This window comes from Chrysemys picta, unplaced genomic scaffold (genome assembly GCF_011386835.1).
Source record: "Chrysemys picta bellii isolate R12L10 unplaced genomic scaffold, ASM1138683v2 scaf65, whole genome shotgun sequence".
Classification (NCBI taxonomy): Eukaryota; Metazoa; Chordata; order Testudines; family Emydidae; genus Chrysemys; species Chrysemys picta.
Window position 1 is genome coordinate 54,877 of NW_027052772.1, and position 18,939 is coordinate 73,815.

General features: G+C 50.0%; 1 long non-coding RNA gene across 1 annotated transcript; it reads left to right on the forward strand.

The window, feature by feature from the left end:
• Positions 1-380: 380 nt before the first annotated feature.
• LOC135977893 (uncharacterized) lies at positions 381-13,735 on the forward strand. The gene is made up of 3 exons (XR_010595330.1): positions 381-495; positions 1,873-1,991; positions 9,750-13,735. It is a non-coding gene; the product is annotated as an uncharacterized LOC135977893 (long non-coding RNA).
• The last annotated feature ends 5,204 nt before the right edge of the window (positions 13,736-18,939 follow it).

The following is an 18,939-nucleotide window of genomic DNA, read 5'->3' on the forward strand; positions in this document are numbered from 1 at the left end:
ATCTCAACCTCCCTGCAACCCACTTCACTGCTGTCAGAATCCCTCCTGCACACCCTGTTAGAGCCGCCTCCCTGCCCAACCTGTGTCAGGGTGGAGAAGAGGGTTCTGATTACTTGAGCTGTGGTTTGGAGGTGGAATATCTGTGAAGGGCACTGAGCAGGAGGTAGCAGGAGCTCACCCTACAAGGAGGGGGGTTGGCTCTGGAGGTTTCTAGAAAGGACAAGAAGACTCCATTTTGGGGTTCAGGAGGTGAATTCATCTCTCATTGACGGGCAGGTGCTGGGTGGAAATACTGCTGGTTCCAGGTTCCCTTAATTCCCCCTGATTCCTCGGGGCGTTTGAGTCTCTGACAGGTTCTCGTTCCCTTGCAGCAGGAGGACGTCAGGGCCAAAATGATGCACCAGCTCCGCATCATCCTGCACTTACGCCACGTGCCTGAGACACTGCAGGGGCTGCGCCTCTGAGGCCTTCAGGAACTCCCGCTCCCTGCTGCAGGTACTGCTCTGGCTCACTGTAAATGGGGAGCTAGTGGAAGGGGAAATGGAGCCCCCTGGCCCTCACTAAAAGAGAAAGTGATGGATTCTCCATCTCTTAATGTCATTTAATTTAGACTAGATACCTTTCTGGAATGTTTGTGCCCAAAAAGTAACTATTGTACTATACAGGAAGCCCATGATATGCAGGGGCTTAGATGAGATGCTCTAAAGGTCTCTTCTGGCCATAAAGTGTAGTAATTTTGGAAACACGGAGTGTAGCATTGGGAGCAGCCTCTGATGTTTTACTGTCTAGCCGGCTTGCTTCCTAGAATGAAGACCCATTGAGTGGGGTGATTCACACAGAGTAGCTCAAACCTTCAAAGTGTCAGGCCAGCAGGAGGACATTAGCACTTCAGGGTTTGGTTGGGTGTGGCAGTGACATCACAAAGGCCTTTTGCAGGACGTCAGCTTATTGGTCAAATGTGTTAGGGAGGTGGTGACCTCAGAGAGAGATGCTGACATCAGAGAGAGATGCTGACATGAGGGCCAGGGAAACCTCAGAGACCCCTCTGGCTTTGCTTCAGCAAGTCTCCTCCTTGAGGTCTCTCTTTGAGGAAAGTAAGTGCCTCGGAGAGGTTTGTATCCTGTTCAGTCTGATCCACCTGGTGCCAGCTGAATTCTAGGCATGGAAAACACTAGTTCAAGGTGGCAGAATTTTATTCCCTCCCTGTGATTTTGTCCCGTAGAATCACTGGGGACATTAGTGTTTGTCCTTTTCGTTTTACCTTTTCCTCCCTCCCTCCTTCCTTTCTCTTCATCTCTTACTTCTTTTGTCCTTTCTCCTGTTCCCCTCCCACCACCGGGAGTGGTTTGTGTGTGTTTGTGTGTTGCTGGGGGTGCTCTTCACCTCCCTTTGTGGGGAGTTCATCCAAACCTGTGTGGTTGAAATAGTGCTTGGACTCCACTGACACTAGATGCTGCCATCGTGTGGATTAGCATTGGTGTCTGGGATGACTTGGGGCAAGATCTCAACCTCCCCGGAACCCACTTCACTGCTGCCAGAATCCCTCCTGCCCCCCCTGCTAGAGCCGCCTCTCTGGCCAACCTGGGTGGGGGTGGAGAAGAGGGTTCTGATAACTTGAGCTGTGGTTTGGTGGTGGAACATCTGTCAAGGGCACTGAGAGGGAGGTAGCAGCAGCTCACCCTTCAAGGAGGGGATTTGGCACTGGAGGTTACTAGAAAGGACAAGAAGACTCCATTCTGGGGTTCAGGAGGTGAATTCATCCCTCAGCGGTGGGCAGGTGCTGAGTGGAAATACTGCTGGTTCCCGGTGCCCTTAATTCCCCCTGATTCCTCGGGGCGTTTGAGTCTCTGACAGGTTCTCGTTCCCTTGCAGCAGGAGGACGTCACGGCAAAAGTGATGCACCCGCATCATCCGCCACTTGCGCCAGGTGCCTGAGACACTGCAGGGGCTGTTCCTCTGAGTCTTTCAGCAACTCCCACTCCCTGCTGCAGGTACTGCTCTGTCTCACTGTAAATGGGGAACTAGTGGAAGGGGAAATGGAGCCCCCTGGCACTCACTAAAAGGGAAAGTGGTGGATTCTCCATCTCTCGATGTCATTGAATGAAGACTAGATGCCTTTCTGGAATGTGTGTGCCCAAAAAGTAACTATTGTACTATACAGGAGGCCTATGATATGCAGGGGCTTAGATGAGATGCTCTAAAGGTCTCTTGTGGCCATAAAGTCTACAAATTTTGGAAACACTGAGTGTAGTATTGGGAGCAGCCTGTGATGTTTTACTGTCTAGCCGGCTTGCTTCCTAGAATGAAGACGCATTGAGTGGGGTGATCCACAGAGAGTACCTGTGTCAAGGCTGTATCCCCACTTTGAAGTTTAGGGTACAAATGTAGGGGCCTGCATGAAAACGTCTAAGCTTAACCACCATCCCAAGGCTAATTTCCTCCCCTGGGTAGCCTTGAGAAACCTTTCACCAATTCCCTGGTGAATACAGATCCAAACCCCTTGGATCTTAAAACAAGGAGAAATAAACCATCCCCCCTCCTTCCTCCCACCAACTTCTGGTGAATACAGATCCAACCCTCTTGGATCTAAAAGAAGGAGAAATTAACCATTCCCCTCCTTCCTCCCACCAACTCCTGGTGAATCAAGATCCAAACTCCTTGGATCTTAAAACAAGGAAAAATCAATCAGGTTCTTAAAAATAAGGCTTTTAATTAAAGAAAAAGGTAAAAATCATCTCTGTCAAATCAGTATGGAAATTAACCTTACAGGGTAATCAAACTTAAAGAGCTCAGAGGACTCCCCTCTAGTCTTAGGTTCAAAGTACAGCAAACAAAGATAAACACTCTAGGAAAAGGTACATTTACAAGTTGAGAAAACAAAGGAAAACTAACACGCCTTGTTTGAAATAGGAGAGACTTGTTTAGAAAGATGTGGAGAACCTGGATTGATGTCTGGTCCCTCTCAGTCCCGAGGGCGAACACCCACACAAACAAAGAACACAAACAAAAGCCTTCCCCTCCCCAAGATTTGAAAGTATCTTGTCCCCTTATTGGTCCTTTAGGTCAGATGCCAGCCAGGTTACCTGAGCTTCTTAACCCTTTAGAGGGAAAAGGATTTTGGAGTCTCTGGCCAGGAGGATTTTATAGTACTGTACACAGGACAGCTGTTACCCTTCCCTTTATAGTTATGACAACCTCAAAGCTTCAAAGTGTCAGGCCAGCAGCAGGACATTAGCACTTCAGGGTTTGGTTGGGTGTGGCAGTGACATCACAAAGGCCTTTTGCAGGATGTCAGCTTATTGGTCAAATGTGTTAGGGAGGTGGTGACCTCCGAGAGAGATGCTGACATCAGCCTGGCAGGACAGGAGCACAGGGCCAGGGAAACCTCAGAGACCCTGTGGCTTTGCTTCAGCAAGTCTCCTTCTCGAGGTCTTTCTTTGAGGACTGAGAGAGTATTAGGGTTCACGTATGTGAGTGCGTGCAGGAGCCTCTTTCGAGTTTTCTCCTTTCCTTTTACTGATTTTACTAGAAAACAGATGTCCCTGTTTAGAAGGTAAGAGCCTCCAAGAGGTTTTGGCAGCTGCTCAGTCTGATCCACGTGGTGCCAGCTGAATTCTAGGCATGGAAAACAGTAGTTTAAGATGGCAGAATTTTATTCCATCCCTTGGATTTTGTGCCGTAGAATCACTGGGGACATTAGGGTTTGTCCTTTTTGTTTTACCTTTTCCTCCATCCCTCCTTCCTTTCTCTTCATCTCTTACTTCTTTTGTCCTTTCTCCTGTTCCCCTCCCACCACCAGGAGTGGTGTGTGTGTGTGTGTTGCTGGGGGTGCTCATCACCTCCCCTTGTGGGAAGTTCATCGAAAACTATGGGGTTGAAATAGTGTTTGGACTCCACTGACACTAGATGCTGCCATCCTGTGACTTGGCATTAGTGTCTGGGATGACTTGGGGCAAGATCTCAACTTCCCCGCAACCCACTTCACTGGGTTGCGGGGCCATCAGCAACTCCCGCTCCCTGCTGCAGGTACTGCTCTGGCTCACCGTAAATGGGGAGCTAGTGGAAGTGGAAATGGAGCCCCCTGGCACTCACTAAATGGGAAAGTGATGGATTCTCCATCTCTTGATGTCATTGATTGAAGACTAGATGCCTAACAACACCTAACAAGAGGCAAGATAAATAAAAATCAGATAAACTGTATGGGTTTTATCTTGACCTGCATTCTGATTACCAAGAATCTTCACTCCCCAGGAATGAAGATTATTTAGATAGAATCAATAATACAGAATACGCCATATAAAGCAATTCAGAATCACCATTTACCCTGACTCAATACTTTAAGGAGAAGAACACTCTGATGGCTTGGATACCATCTTATCGGATTCAGTGTTGTTGAAAGCTATGACACTGATAGAAATAGAGCAGACATTTGTCTGACACTTCATCGAGAGGCCTTCGGGAGCCACTGAAGGAAGATCAGTCAATAGGCAGACAAATGTAACTGGGGCCGAGCTGTGCACCCAGCAGGCCAAACATGGTTCCCCACACACCTGGAAATGTGAGTTACGGGTAGGCAATGCGGGGTAATCACGATGGACAAGGAAGCTTTCCTCACCAAGTGAATGATGGACATCGTACTGGAAAAGGGGGAGGGAGGGATGCTGATGCTCTGTGTAATTCAAAACTGAGTAGGCTAATGTACATTCATGCCTGGCAATAACTGAGGGAACATTGTTAGGGGGCTTATTCCTTCACCCTCTCACTTCCCTGGTCCTTCTCGCATGAACAGAGAGTAACAATACCCAAAGTCCGAAGGTGCAAACAATTCGATGAACTTCCAGGAAGCATGATTCCAGTTTCCTTCTCAATCCAAGATACGCAACTTCAGCTACGTGAATAGCATAGCTGAAGTCGAAGTATCTTGGATCGAATTACCTGGGGTCCAGACAGCGCGGGATCGGTGGCCGTGGCTCCCCCGTCAACTGCACTACCGCCGCTCACTCTGGTGGAGTTCCGGAGTCGACGGTGTGCACGTTCGGGGATCGATATATCGATCCCAGATAAATCGATTGCTACCCGCCGATACGGCGCGTAGTGAAGACGTACCCTAGTGTCCCCCTTCCCAGCTCTGACACCACAGAGCCTTGCCTGTGTCCCTGTTCCTGTTCCCATTCCCTGTTCCCATTCCTGCCCTTAGCAAAACATGATCCCAATTCCCCCACCCACAGTCTCTGTTCCCATTCCCCCCTTACTTCCTGATTGACTGCAGACTATATAGTAAAACTTGAGTTCTGCTTAGCTAGGGTTACCATATTTCAGCAAGCAAAACAGAGGACGGGAGGAGCCCCGCCCCTGTCCCTCCCACTTCCCACCCCCCAGAACCCCCAACCCTCCCCCCGTTCCTTGTCCCCTGACTGCCCCCTCCTGGGACCCCTGCCCCTAACTGCCCCCCAGGACTCCACCCCCTATCTAAGCCTCCCTGCCTCTTGTCCCCTGACTGCCCCAACCCTTATCCACACCCCCACCCCCAGACAGACCCCTGGGACTCCCACGCCCCATCCAACCACTCCCCACCCCCTGACAGCCCCCCCCCCAGAACTCCCAACCCATCTAAACCCCTCTGCTCCCTGTCCCCTGACTGCTCCGATCCCTCTCCCCACTCCTGCTCCCTGACAGCTCCCCCCCAGAACTCCCAACCCCCCACCCCTCCCGCTCCTTGTCCCCTGACTGCCCCCTCCTGGGACCCCTGCTCCTAACTGCCCTCCAGAACCCCACCTCCTACCTAAGCCTCCCTGTTCCTTATCCCCTAACTGCTCCTTCCTAAGACCCCCCCCAACTGCCCCCCAGGACCCTACCCCCTACCTGTACCCTGACTGCCCAAAACTTTCTCCACTCCCCCCAAAAAGCCCCCCCCTGAACTCCCGACCCCCCCCCACCGTTTCTTGACTGCCCCCTCCAGAACCTTCCTGCCCCCCTGGCCCCCTTACCCTGCTGCTCAGAACAGGGTGTTGGGCTCTGCGCGAGCCGGAGATGTGGCTGCGCTCCCCAGCACAACACACAACGCGGTCCCTGGCCCTGCACAGTGCTGCTGGAGCCGGGCGCGGGGCTGCCGGGGAGGAGCTGCCGGCTCAGAATGCAGGGAGGGAGGGAGGAGGAGGAGCTCCTCTACAGCTGCTCCGGAGTCCAGCCCGTGACTTTCCTGCAGCCCTCCCAGCCGCTCGCTCTGCTCTGCCGGGGGGGGGGGGGAATCCCGGACATTTTGAGTGATTTACAAATTCCCCCCGGACGCTATTTTTAGCACAAAAAGGAGGACATGTCCGGGTAAATCCGGACGAATGGTAACCCTAGCCGACCCAGGCTGGAGACGCGCCTCCTCCCCCCACACCCTCCTTACCTGCTTCAGGCTTCCCGTGAATCAAATATTCGTGGGAAGCAGGGGAGGGGGCGGAGTTGGGGCGGGGACTTTGGGGAAGGGGCAGAGTTGGGGCGGGGGGGCATGGGCGGGGCCCCGTGGAGTGTCCTCCTTTTGGAGGCTCAAAATATGGTAACCCTAGGGTCGGCCCGCCCAGCACTGCCAGTCCCCGGCCCGGCCCCCGGCCGAGCACATCCGGCCCGCCCAGCACTGCCGGCCCCCGGCCGAGCACCTCCGGCCCGCCCAGCACTGCCGGCCCCCGGCCGAGCACCCCCGGACCAGCCTCGCCGACCGCCGGCCCCCGAGCCCCCGGCCCGGCCGACCTCCGTCCCCCAAGCCCCCGGCCCGGCCCGGCCGACCTCCGTCCCCCGAGCCCCCGAGCCGCCGGCCCCCGAGCCCCCGGCCCGGCACCGCTGGCTCCCGAGCCCCCGGCCCGGCACCGCTGGCCGCCGGCCCGCATGTCCCGATTTTCCCGGACATGTCCGGCTTTTGGGGATTTCCCCCCGGACGGGGATTTGGAGCCCAAAAAGCCGGACATGTCCGGGAAAATCCAGACGTATGGTAACCCTACTCTATGCACGGTAAGAGAAGGGACAAAGGAAGCAGCCATTAAACAGAAGACTAGATCCTGGATGAAATTTGGCCAGTAAGACTGTTGAGAGCTTTGCTTTGAATGTAACACAATTTGTTAAGTTAGGCGCCAATTGTGTTTTATCGTCATTTTTCTTCTAACCATTTTGGACGTTTATGCCTCCTTACTTGTATTCACTTAAAATCACTCTCTTTGTAGTTAATAAACTTGTTTAATTGTTATATCTAATCGAGTGTGATTAAATTGAAGTGTCTGGGAAACTCAATTTGGTGTAACAAATTGTGCATATTATTTCTTTTAAAGAAATATGGACTTTTTATGAATTTGTCTTGTGCAGAGAGGGCTTGGCATTACAGGACAGATATTGCTGGGGGAACACCCTGAAATATAACCAAGGTGTGGCTGGCTGGTAGGATTGCCAAATTTCTAATCACACAAAACAGAACACCTCTGCCCTGTCCTCTCTCTTCTTCGAGGCCCCGCCTATGCCCTGCTCCTTCTCCGAGGCCCCGCCTCTGCTTGCTTCATGCCCCTCTCCAATCGTTGCTCACTCTTCTTCACCCTCATTCACTTTCACCGGGCTGGGGCAGAGGATTGGAGGGGGAGGCGAGGACTCTGGCCTGGGGGGTGCAGGCTCTGGGGTGGGGCCAGGGATGAGGGGTGCGGGGTTCCAGCTGCAGTTACTGCAGCTGCGAGGAAGCAGCTGCCAAGACCCTGCAGCCTCTGGGCACATGGGTGGTCCTGCAGCTCTACACATTGGTCACTGTACCCTCTACACATTGGAGCACTTAGGGGCCACAGGGACTTAGTGGCCACTTCTAGGAGCCACGTGGCGCTGGGGCAGGCAAGAAGCCTGCCTTAGTCCCAAGCCCCTGCTGCACCGCCGACTGGACTTTTAACAGTCCACCAGAGCCACCAGGGTCCCTTTTCGACCAGGCGTTCTGGTGGAAAACTGGCTGCCTGGCAACCCTACTGGCTGGCTGCTGCACACACACAGACGTAGCTGGGAGGGACTTGCATGCTGGAGGCTGTTTGTGAGCAGTCCTGACTGGTGCGTACAGCAGCAAAGCAGTGAAAAGGGAACCCCAGGTTAGGGGGAAAGGGTGACACAGCTACGCACTAGTCTAGATTGTCCCCTGGGTATGTCACACCTGCCTTCTGCAGGGTTTTGTGACTCACAGTCTAAGGCGTCAGTCTCTCCCCCATTTGTTGTGCAGGAGCTCAGGCGCCTAACTCAGGCTTTGTGAATCCCAGTGATTTTTCTAGGTGCCTAGAAGTGAAGTGTTGTGACGCTCAGCATCACTGTGCCTAACTCCTGTTGTGTATTCAGACCGTCGGGCCAACGTCCCTTTGTGGAGCTGGACCTAATCTCATTTTGTAATGGCAGCACAATATCATAATCTTGTGCTTAGAGTTTAGACATGGAGCCCTGGGTGAACTTGATTTTCTCTGTGAACTGCTGCATGTGAATCAGATTAAAGCAAAGTGGCAGCACATCACAAGTCAAATCAGCTTTAAGGAAACCCACGAAACCAAAAGAAGGGGTTACTCTCCTGTGCAGTAACTGTAGTTCTTCTAGAGGGTGTGTCCCTAGGGGTGCACCACACTGGGCCTGCGTGTGCCCCTTGTGCCCTGCATCTAGGCCAGTGGCTCTCAAACTTTTGTACTGGTGACCCCTTTCACATAGCAAGCTTCTGAGTGCGACCCCCTCCCCTATAAATTAAAATTTATTTTTTTTAAATTAACCATTATAAATGCTGGAGGCAAACCGGGATTTGGGGTGGAGGTTGACAGCTCACAACCTCCCATGTAATAACCTCGCGACTCCCTGAGGGGTCCTGACCCCAGTTTGAGAACCCCTGGTCTAGGCCATATCAGGCTGCATGGCCAAACAGTCCGCTGAGTTCCTTCTGCACCACCAAGTCTGAGCAGAAACTCTGAAGCAGAGGGGAGGCGGACGGGTAGTGGGGCATCCAGAGGGGGACACATCTCAAAGAACTACAGTTACTACACAGGGGGAGTAACCCCTTTTTCTTCTTCAAGTCCTATCCCTACTACCGCTCAGGGTGATTTCTGAGCAGTATCCCCAGTAGGAGGAAGAAGCTTTGGAATGGAGTCCAGAACAGAAGAGAAAATTGCGTTGCTGACTGCAGCATCAGACCTGGAGACATCGACTAATGCATAGTGTCTAGCGAAAATATCTACTGAAGACCACATATCGGTCCTGCAGCTGTCTGAAATGGGCACATTTTAAAGTAGATCTATAGATGTAGACTGTGATCTGGTTGAATGTGCCAAAATACTGATAGGGAGTGTAATGGCGACAGCTTGGTATCAAGTTGTGATTCAAAAGTCTCTGGATGGAAATGACAAATCCCTTAAATCTATCTGCAATCAAAATGAATAGTCTATTGGATTTGTGAAATGGTTTAGTTCTGTCGAGGTAGAAGGCTTCTGCCCTCCTGACATCTGGAGTGTGGAGAACTGTCTCCTGGTGGGAAGTATGTGGTTTTGGGAAGAAAACTGGCAGCTATATGGTCTGATTCAGGTGAAAATTGGAAGTCACGTTAGGAAGAAAGCTGGGATGCAGTCGGAAGGAGACCTTCTCCTTGTGAAACATTGAAAGGGGGTGTGGGGAGGGGCTGCCATGAATGCACCAATCTCGCTGACTCTGTGAGCTGAGGTATAAGTATGAAAGGGATTTTTGAGCCATTGGTGATCCACTGAATCTCTGTTTGTTTGCAGGAGTGTAGATGCCCAAAGTGCATAATATGGTCCTGGAATCTTTAAGGGGATTTAATGACTTGTCAGTGTTCTCTGCAAACAACTTTCATCTGCCAAATTGAAGAGCCTCAACTGTATTCTGAATTTCCCTGGGGAAGCCAGACAATATCAGCCAGGAAGCCCGGCACAGAACTGCCGCCACAGAGATGCAGTGTCTGTATCATCAAGAGCTGCCTGCAAAGACATTCTTGCCAACAACTGACCCTCAGCAACAATTGCCTGGAATTGTTCTCTTTGATCCGAGTGAAGGCATTCAATAAATGACTCAAATTATGTATAGTTGGTAAAGTATTTGGCCATAAATGCTGGGTAATTTGCATAGAGGAATTGCAGCATAGCTGATGAATAGGCCTTCCAGCCTAGTGGGGTCCAGATGCTTTTGGTCTCTGTCATATGGGGTGGATTTGTAATGGTGTTCACCACATCAACAAAGAGAGGTTGGAAAACAGCAATTCAGAGTCCTTGGAGGGGACATAGTATTATTTGTTAGCCCTCCTACAAGTGGGTGTCACCGTAGCTGGGATTTGCCAGATGGTTCTAGTGGGTTCCCATAGAGCCTCATTAATGGGAAAGGTGACTCCTGATGGCGTCACAGAGTGCAGAATATCCAGCAGCTTGTGTTGGAGTTCTCCAAGTTCTTCCAGTGGTATCTGCAGATTCTGGCACTGGCTTAATGTGGTCCTGGAACTGGCAAAAATCATGAACTAGCAGAAAGGCATCAGGGCCTCATCTGGGAAGGAGGTCTGAGATGTGGCTTCTTTGTCTGCCCTGGACTGCTGTTCCTGAAATGTTTCCTCTTGCTGCTGGGGAGGGGAAGTTTGGGTCTCCCTGTCATCCCAATGGGATGGGGCTGGGACCTAGAGAACTGCTGACAATAGGCAGTATAGGGATTCCAATATGTCCCTTGAGGCCATTACTGGGAAGGGGGTAGCATCCGGAGCTGCTCCCACCAGGATCGATGAGGTCCCAAAACATCTCCCCTGCCCCTTCGGGAAAGGGGTGTGTGTGTGTGAGGATGCTTTGGAGAACCTTGCACAAAAAGAGAGGAGGTAGAGGGAAGGTCATCTGGAGCAGCTCCCAGAGAATGGGACTGGCGGGACAATGGCACCGGGGAGGCAAAGGGATCTGGAGATGGGGGATTCTCGATACCGAAAGGTGCTCTGTGGCTGCTACCAACAGAGACTGAGGTTCAGCACTCATCACCAATTCCTTTTGTAGTCTGACGTCCTGAGGTACCGAGAGCTTTTGTGGTACCGAGAGGTGTCTGTCCTTTTCTGATGGCAATGGAGTCCTGGGGTGCCACGGGGCTGGTGCAGATGAGGTTGAAGGCTTTCATGGTACCTCAGCAGTTGGTAAGGATATTGAGAGTGGAGTCTGAGATGACAGTACTGCTCCTTCTTGTTTGGTGCTACCAGGGTCTTCCCAGAGCTCTGGTTGGACTTAGAATCGTGGCATTTTCCCATGTCCACCATATTGGAGGAGCCTCTTCCACCTTGAGGAAAACCTCTCAGAGGCTGTAGATCTGGCTGGAGTGAATTCTTTTTGTGGAGGAACCCCTGGGAAGGGCACTAGATCTGCTCTTCTGGGAGACTTCAGAGGAAGGCTCTGAGAATTTCTCCTTCCCAGAAGAATGCTGAGCTGAGGTGGAAGGGCCCTATTTGCCCCTGGTAACTGACGTCCAGGGGTTTCCTGACCTGACTCAGGAGCAGGCTGGAGGGAATTCTCCATCATAAGGTGTCAAAGTTTGACTGCCTGGTTCTTCCCAGCCCCATAGTTCAGGCCTAGGCATACATTGCACTTCTGCAGCATGTATGATTCACCCAGGCATCTTTACAAGAGAGACAGCATTTGAGCTGAATGAAGCGGACATGCCCCTTACAGGGGAGTCTGTGATGGATCCCGCACTTTCTCTTCTTGTGAGGGTGTTCAGGGCGCCATTTCTCGCCCCTGATCTGGGGTATTAACTGTCCCACTAGTATCCCAGAAAAGGGAGTGGAGAGGGAGGGACCCCAGCCCGACCTCTACTCCGGGTCCCAGCCCAGGGGCCCTTGGTATAGTGGCAAACCACTTGAACTAGTGATTCCTTCCCCTGGGCTACTCTCCTCTCTGGCCCTTCAGCTTGTGGAGCTTCCTGCCCTCTCTCTGCTTGGGCTAAGTTTCTCCCAACCCCTTGTGTCTGTGGAGTTCCTCTGCTCGGTACAAGCTGGGTTTCCCTTTACCAAGGGTCTTGGGCTTCTGGTCCGCCACTGCACTTTTCCAAACTCTCCTCTGCCTCCCTTCAAACTGCTCTCTGCTCCAACAACAAAGCACTCTGCTTCAGTTCCTCCAACTGTCTGATTGAAGCAGGGGGGGTTTTATCAGGTGACTGGCTTCAGGTGCTCTAATTGGTCTAATTGGCTTCAGGTGCACTAATTAAACTGTAGCAGCGTCTCTTCCCTCTACAGGAAATATGGTTCTCAACATCCTGGGGCTTCCATATAGCCCATCTATCACTCTCCTGCTGCCATCTGGCCATGCTGTATCACAATATATATACCTTTATTTTCTATCAAATGGAGAACAAATACCTAACAAACTGACTAATAAAAAGATACAAGCTACTGTGGTAGATCAGAAGCAGATATACTTGGGGGATGGTTTGCACGCGCAACCTGATATTGCCTTGTCAAGGCTGATTCCCCATTCCGGCACTTTGAGTGCAGAGGGTGGGGGCCCGCAAGGATTTTAAAAGTTAATACTGGCCACTCCAGGCTTCTAAACTCCCAAGGTTACAGTTTCTCTCTGACCTTGGCTTGGTAAACACTGCCATCAACCAAATGCAAAACCCTTTTTGGAACCCAAGAAGACACCCTTGGGAATTCCTTCTGGTGAGGTACCCTCAAGCCCTTTCACCTCCGCCCCCTTTGGGGAAGAGCTGAGAAAGAAAACAAAGGAAATTAGCTGTTGCCACCAGTTAATTAAACATGTGCACAAATCTCTTAGGACACCAAAAATCCAATCATGTGCTATACAACAGCGCTTCTGGGATTATCCGTTTCAGTCTAACATCTCTTTCTACCTTCTTCAGACTCACTCTTTTCAGCCGCCTCTATGAATTTCTCTTTTCTAAAGTCTTTGTAGTCTTCTTTGATCTTCACACAAGTTCCTTTGCACAGTGTTCTGTATTCTTTGCCCATTTTTCCTTCTAATTTCATGCGCACCGTCCTTGCCATCAGATTCACAATTTCCTCACTGATCCTCTGCTTGCATCCCAACATTTTCAATGCTTTTCCCTTCTTAGCTGCTGAGATTAGCTGTGAGATAAACTATTCAGAGGCCTCATCGATGTCCTTGTTGACCTTTATACTCAAGGTTCATTTCACTCACTTCCTGTACAAATGCCTCTTCGTTGAAGTGCCATTTTTGCTTCAGTTTCTGGCTATCTCTCAACTTCATAGACATTGTCAACACATATTTTGAGCGGAACATATTTTGAGCGGGCTGATCCTGTGAAAATGATTCGTTCTCGTATTGTCGCTACATCATTAAAGATTCTTCTGGTATCCGTCTTTATATAATCAATCTGATTCAGTGCGACTCCATCCAGATGTTTCCTTGTCCACTGCCGACAAGGTTCTTTTTCAAATATTGTGTTCATTATGTGGAGATGGTTTGCCTCTCCGAATGCAACCAGACAATCATTTCTTACACCTTTACTGAATTTTCTCACATACTTTTCTTTTTCAATCTTTTTTCCACTTACTATTGCATTGAAGTCCCCTTGGATAATTGTGTAGGTGGATCTTTTCTGCATTACCTCCTCCAGCTCTTCGTAGATATGGTCCATTTCTTCATCTTCCTCTTGCTGCGTGGGAGCATACACCTGAATAATTTGAATCGTTCTCCTTCATTTTATCTGAAGCGTGAGACCTGCTATTTGGGGTGACACGATGTTGCCGCTAACTATCCTTGGAACTGTTTCTTTCCTGACAATGACTCCTACACCGCCAATCCTTGCTCTATTGTCAAGTGATCTTCCTAGGAATACTTGCTCTCAGCTTTTCCATTGTGCAATGAGGTCTTTTATTCTTGTGTCAGAGGGGTAGCCGTGTTAGTCTGGATCTGTAAAAAGCAACAAAGAGTCCTGTGGCACCTTAAAGACTAACAGATGTAGTGGAGCATAAGCTTTTGTGGGTGAATGCCCACTTCATCAGATGCATGTCTTTTATTCTTGTTTCACATAACCCTATGACCTCGGCTTTTATTGATTTTCTGACTTCAATGTAAATGTCAATATATGAATCGGATGACAGTGTTCTTGTGTTGTGACTTGCAACAAATAGTTAGACTAGCCTCTGTTTTTCGTCCTGTGTTATCCCAGGTCAGGCTGACGCATGAGTCTGAGCTGTTTTCCAGTTTATTCTGCATTGTGTGGCTTGTTTGGCAGGAGAATCTTGCAGCAGTGCATTCGGGGTGCCAACCCTTGTGTCCTGTAGCTGCGGTACCCCCTCCACTTTGGCCAGGTTGCCCTAGCTTAATAGAGGTATGGTCAGACTACCTACTACCCTGGAGGCTAGCTCAACACCATCTCAGCTTGGTAAGACCTGCCACAGCATATGCTCTGCCGTACTTCAAACCCCTTTCACCCTCACACCAATGCTGAAGTAGGGAGGCAGGATTTTTGGGGGGGGGGCCCTCATGCCCTTCCCAAATGGGAGAGCTTAATTCTCAGCACTCTACATTCAGCATTTTCTGATTTGCTGTCAAGAGGACCCCTGCCCCCAACACAGACAGACAAACTTAACGGTGCCCCCTTCAATCCCTGCCCTCAGTGGTCCCTCAGGGAGATTGCATTACTTTACCCTCCCTCCACCTCTGCCAACCAGCATCAAGTATCTCCCAGCTCAATGGTGCTACTCAGGCACCGCCAGGGTCCATGGGATGTTATGAATGGGAGCACTGATCTGGAGCTCAGTAAGGCACAGAGACAAGGGCAGTTAGGTGGAGGAGCTGTGAGGTGCTGCCATATTCCCAGTTCCTATTGCCATCCTCACAGGGGCAGAATCGCTACTGGTCCCCCAGAATAGCTGTGTCTCATTTATGATGATAAACAGATATCTGCCTACACTATCCGCAAATCCTGAACCAGCAATCACAGTCCTCGGTAAACACCCACATCAGGAATGTGACAGAGCAATGAATATATGAGAGCAGGTGAGGGACTGAGATGTGGCACATTGAACAAACGGGAAATTGATGGAGAATACTTAGAAAATCGTGACAGTGACGCCACCTGCCAGTCCCAACCTTTTCCCAGCTGGTACAATCCTGTCCCAGCTGGGGACACATGTGGGTATGTTATAAATACTGCAGTAAGGAACATCCTCACAGTATGTAAGACACACGCCGCTGCTTTCACCAAACGCCAACCTCCTCCCCTGAGAAGAACCGACGTTCATCCAGAGCCAAAGGAATAAACTTGAAGGATGTTTTGCCCCTACCACAAAAGGAGATTGGATCTGACCTGGGTTTGGTGGTGTTGAAAACTGTTAGACAAGTGGGGAAATGCTTGGCCTAGACTGGGAGAGACTGGCCAGTTGTCTCACAGTTCATGGAAAGGCCTTCAAGGGCCCTAGTGCAGAGAGCCTTTAACAGGCAATAAATGTAATTGGGGCCCAGGGTGCGTATCATTCCTGGATCCCCACACGGGATGACAGACACCTGGAAATGTGAGTTACAGGAGATGGACTGGGAACAGTCACAGTCTAGACAGGGGAGTGCTCTGAAACAGACTGAACGATGGACCACCCCTTCATATGGGAAGAGGGAGGGATTCATTCTCTTCTGAACAGAGTGTAGCTGTGCAAATATTGTCTGGATGCCTTGAGTAACTCCATGGTCAATAGGCTAATGCAGATTCACTCCTGACCAGAACTCAGAGGCATCCCAAACAAAGAGTGTAGAGACAGGGCCCTAGCCCAGAGAACTGGCTCAACTGCCAGTCCCTCAGAGAACTGACACAAGCTACTGAATCTCTTGGAGGCTAACGCTGAAGGCGCGAAGCTCTGAGATGAGGGCAGCTGTAATCCAGTATCTCCAAAGATGGGCTTTTATTCTTCAGCTTTCACCTCATTATCTAGTCCTCCTGGCCTCATTAGGCTGCTGTAGTGACTCTCCAGACTGAAGGTGTGTGAAGCACTTGGAGCTTCCTGTAATAATCTATGAATACTTAAGGCCCTTCGGTTTTAGTTTTTCAATTTTTTTTTAATTGCCTGGGTTTTACAAAAGCTGTTATTCAGTTTTTACTATTTTCATCCAATTTTTGGACCTCTCCAGTATATGAAAATACAGATTATGTTAAGAACAGCCAATACATTATATTAGATAAATGTGTTTATGTCAATAACAAATTAGCCTAAATGGAAAGGTGATGCTGTCTGTTAAAATAAGGCAATGTAGTGGAAGATCTACACACACACACGCATCCACATATGTAAGCAGGGTCTGAATGAATTCCCGACAGCTAGCTGGGAGTGGGAGAGAGTTCAGGAAAAAACTGTTTACATGAACACACCTAGGCTATGGCTACACTGGCGCTTTACAGCGCTGCAACTTTCTCGCTCAGGGGTGTGAAAAAACACCCCCCTGAGTGCAGCAAGTTACAGCGCTGTAAAATGCCAGTGTAAACAGTGCCCCATCACTGGGAGCCGCGCTCCCAGCGCTGTAAGCTAATCCCCTTGGGGAGGTGGAGTACCTGCAGCGGTGGGAGAGCTCTCTCCCAGTGCTGGCGCCGCGACCACACTCGCACTTCAAAGCGCTGCCGTGGGAGCGCTCCTGCAGCGGCGCCTTGGAGTTTCGAGTGTAGCCATGCCCCTACTCTGCCTAGATATACAGCAGATGGAGCTGTGTTGCTCAAATAAATCAACTTTGGCTGGTGCTGGGTTACAAATCACTCTAGTACTGAATGAAGGAGTAGTGAAATATTGTTTCAATGATGTCATTATTGTAGGAACAACGGGGAGCAGAACTGTGCTTAACCTGTCCCAAATGAGGGGGGTCACCATCAGCTGACCAGCTTGTTAAGCCAGGGCCTGGAATGCCAGAGGCCTATGAAAGTAAGGGGGGACAGATGTACCAATCAGGAAGTGTGGAGTCTTCTTAAGGGTCTCTGGTCTGGTTTAACCTGTTCCTCCCCACTGTTCAAAGAGAGAGCTAAATAGACTTCATTAGGAGCCCCTTCGTTATTTTAAAATCTCAGTTGGAGCTGAAATCAGTTGTGGTTGGGCAGTGTCTCTGCCCACCCTGCTAAGAGCTAAAAATCACTGAGAGCTAAAATTGCTTGTGGTGGGACCGTGTTTGTGCCCAGAGCTGAAAATCACTAAGAGACTGACCTGCAGACGTCACAGCATGAGAGGCAGGTGGCAGTAGAAGGTGACTGACAGTCAGCTGGCGAGGTGGCAATTGGCAGAGCCCGGAGGTGAGGCGCAGTGACGAAGAAGAGCGGGGCACCAATCGGCTGTCAATGCAGCTGGCAAAGAGGAGCGGCACGCAAGTGCTCGGGCAACAGAGCGAGTAATGTGCCTCTTTTACCCGCACCCTCCACCCAGGGTGGGAGGTGAATTCTGCAGATGCACCTCTGGACTCTGGGTCTGCACTGTAAGGCCTGGTCCACATTGGGGGACGGGGGGTCGATCTAAGATACGGAACTTCAGCTACGAGAATAGTGTAGCTGAAGTCGACATATCCTAGATCAACTTAGAATTACTTCGCGTCCTTGCGGCGCGGGATCGATGGCCGCGGCTCCCCCGTCGACTTTGCTTCCGCCTCTCGCCAAGCTGGAGTTCAGCAGTCGACGGGAGAACAATCAGGGATCAATTTATCATGTCTATACTACACACGATAAATCAATCCCCGATACATCGATTGCTACCCGCTGAGCCGGCGGGTAGTGTGGTGTGCAGAAAAGGGACGGACACGTGAAAGGGACTTTTGGGTTGCTGGACTTAAGAACCTGAGGGAGAAGGACACAGCCCAACTTATTTGTAGGTGGGTCTTTTGCTCATGGTTTATGTTATGAACCCTCCATTTTCCCAAATTAATGCTGAGTTACTTCCCTCCTTTCATTAAAAGTTTCTCTGCTACACTCAGACTCTGTTTGTGAGAGGGGCAGTATTTCCTCTAGAGGTGCCCAGGTCACTGGGTGGAGGCTCAAACCAGTTTTGTGTTGTATTGACTGGCAGAAGGGTTCCACTTGCATACTTGTACATACTAGTTGCTTTAAGACTGAGCCGATCACAACACATCTTCTAATCTTCTCTTGCTCTGGCCATCCTTCGCCATGTTTGTCCATAGGTCCTTGTTAAGAAATCATCCCACCGGAGGCCAATCGCATGGCTGTTTCAGTTCTCGCGGATGCCACTCAGATATAGCTGCAGTCCATCTGTTGTCACTGAGTCAGGCCACATGTCCCGCCCACCGCATTTTGTGGAGCTTGCTTTTGACAACATCTCAGACTCCAGACTGCTGCCTAATTATTTCATTGGGGATGCGATTGCGGAGCGAAATGCCCAAAAATGTTCATTCCATTGCCCTCTGTGTGACAGACAGTTGATATTTTTCAGTCTTCATCAGCGACCGTGTTTCGCTGCCATATAGCATCGCTGGAAGCACGGTCAAGTTAAAAAGATTTGCACGAGTTGTTTTGCTGATCTTTCCTTGGAAGATGTCCCTGATGTCGTTGAATGTGCACCATCCAGCTTTTTTTCCTGTGCGACAGTTTGCCTTTCTGATCGTGGCGCATCTTGACTTCCTGGCCCAAATAAACGTATTTGTCAGCCTCTTGGATCTGCTCTTCTCCCTGAGTAATTTGGGTTCTTGGCAGAACATCTGATCTCATATATTTTGTTTTCGACTGGTTCATTTTTAATCCTATTTGACTACTTTTCGCAGTCAGTTCTTTAAGCATTCTCTCAAGCTGGACTGTATTTTCAGCTATCAGCTAAATACAGTTATTAAATACATTAAAGCATTAAACTGTTTTTACTTTCAATACTCTGACTTTTCTTCTGTCCTCCCGGCCCCCATTATTGCCCCAGGAAACTGTGAAGTTATTTTTTTTGCACCAATTTTCACCCACTTTTACATTAAATAAATTCCCAGGACATTTTAAAAT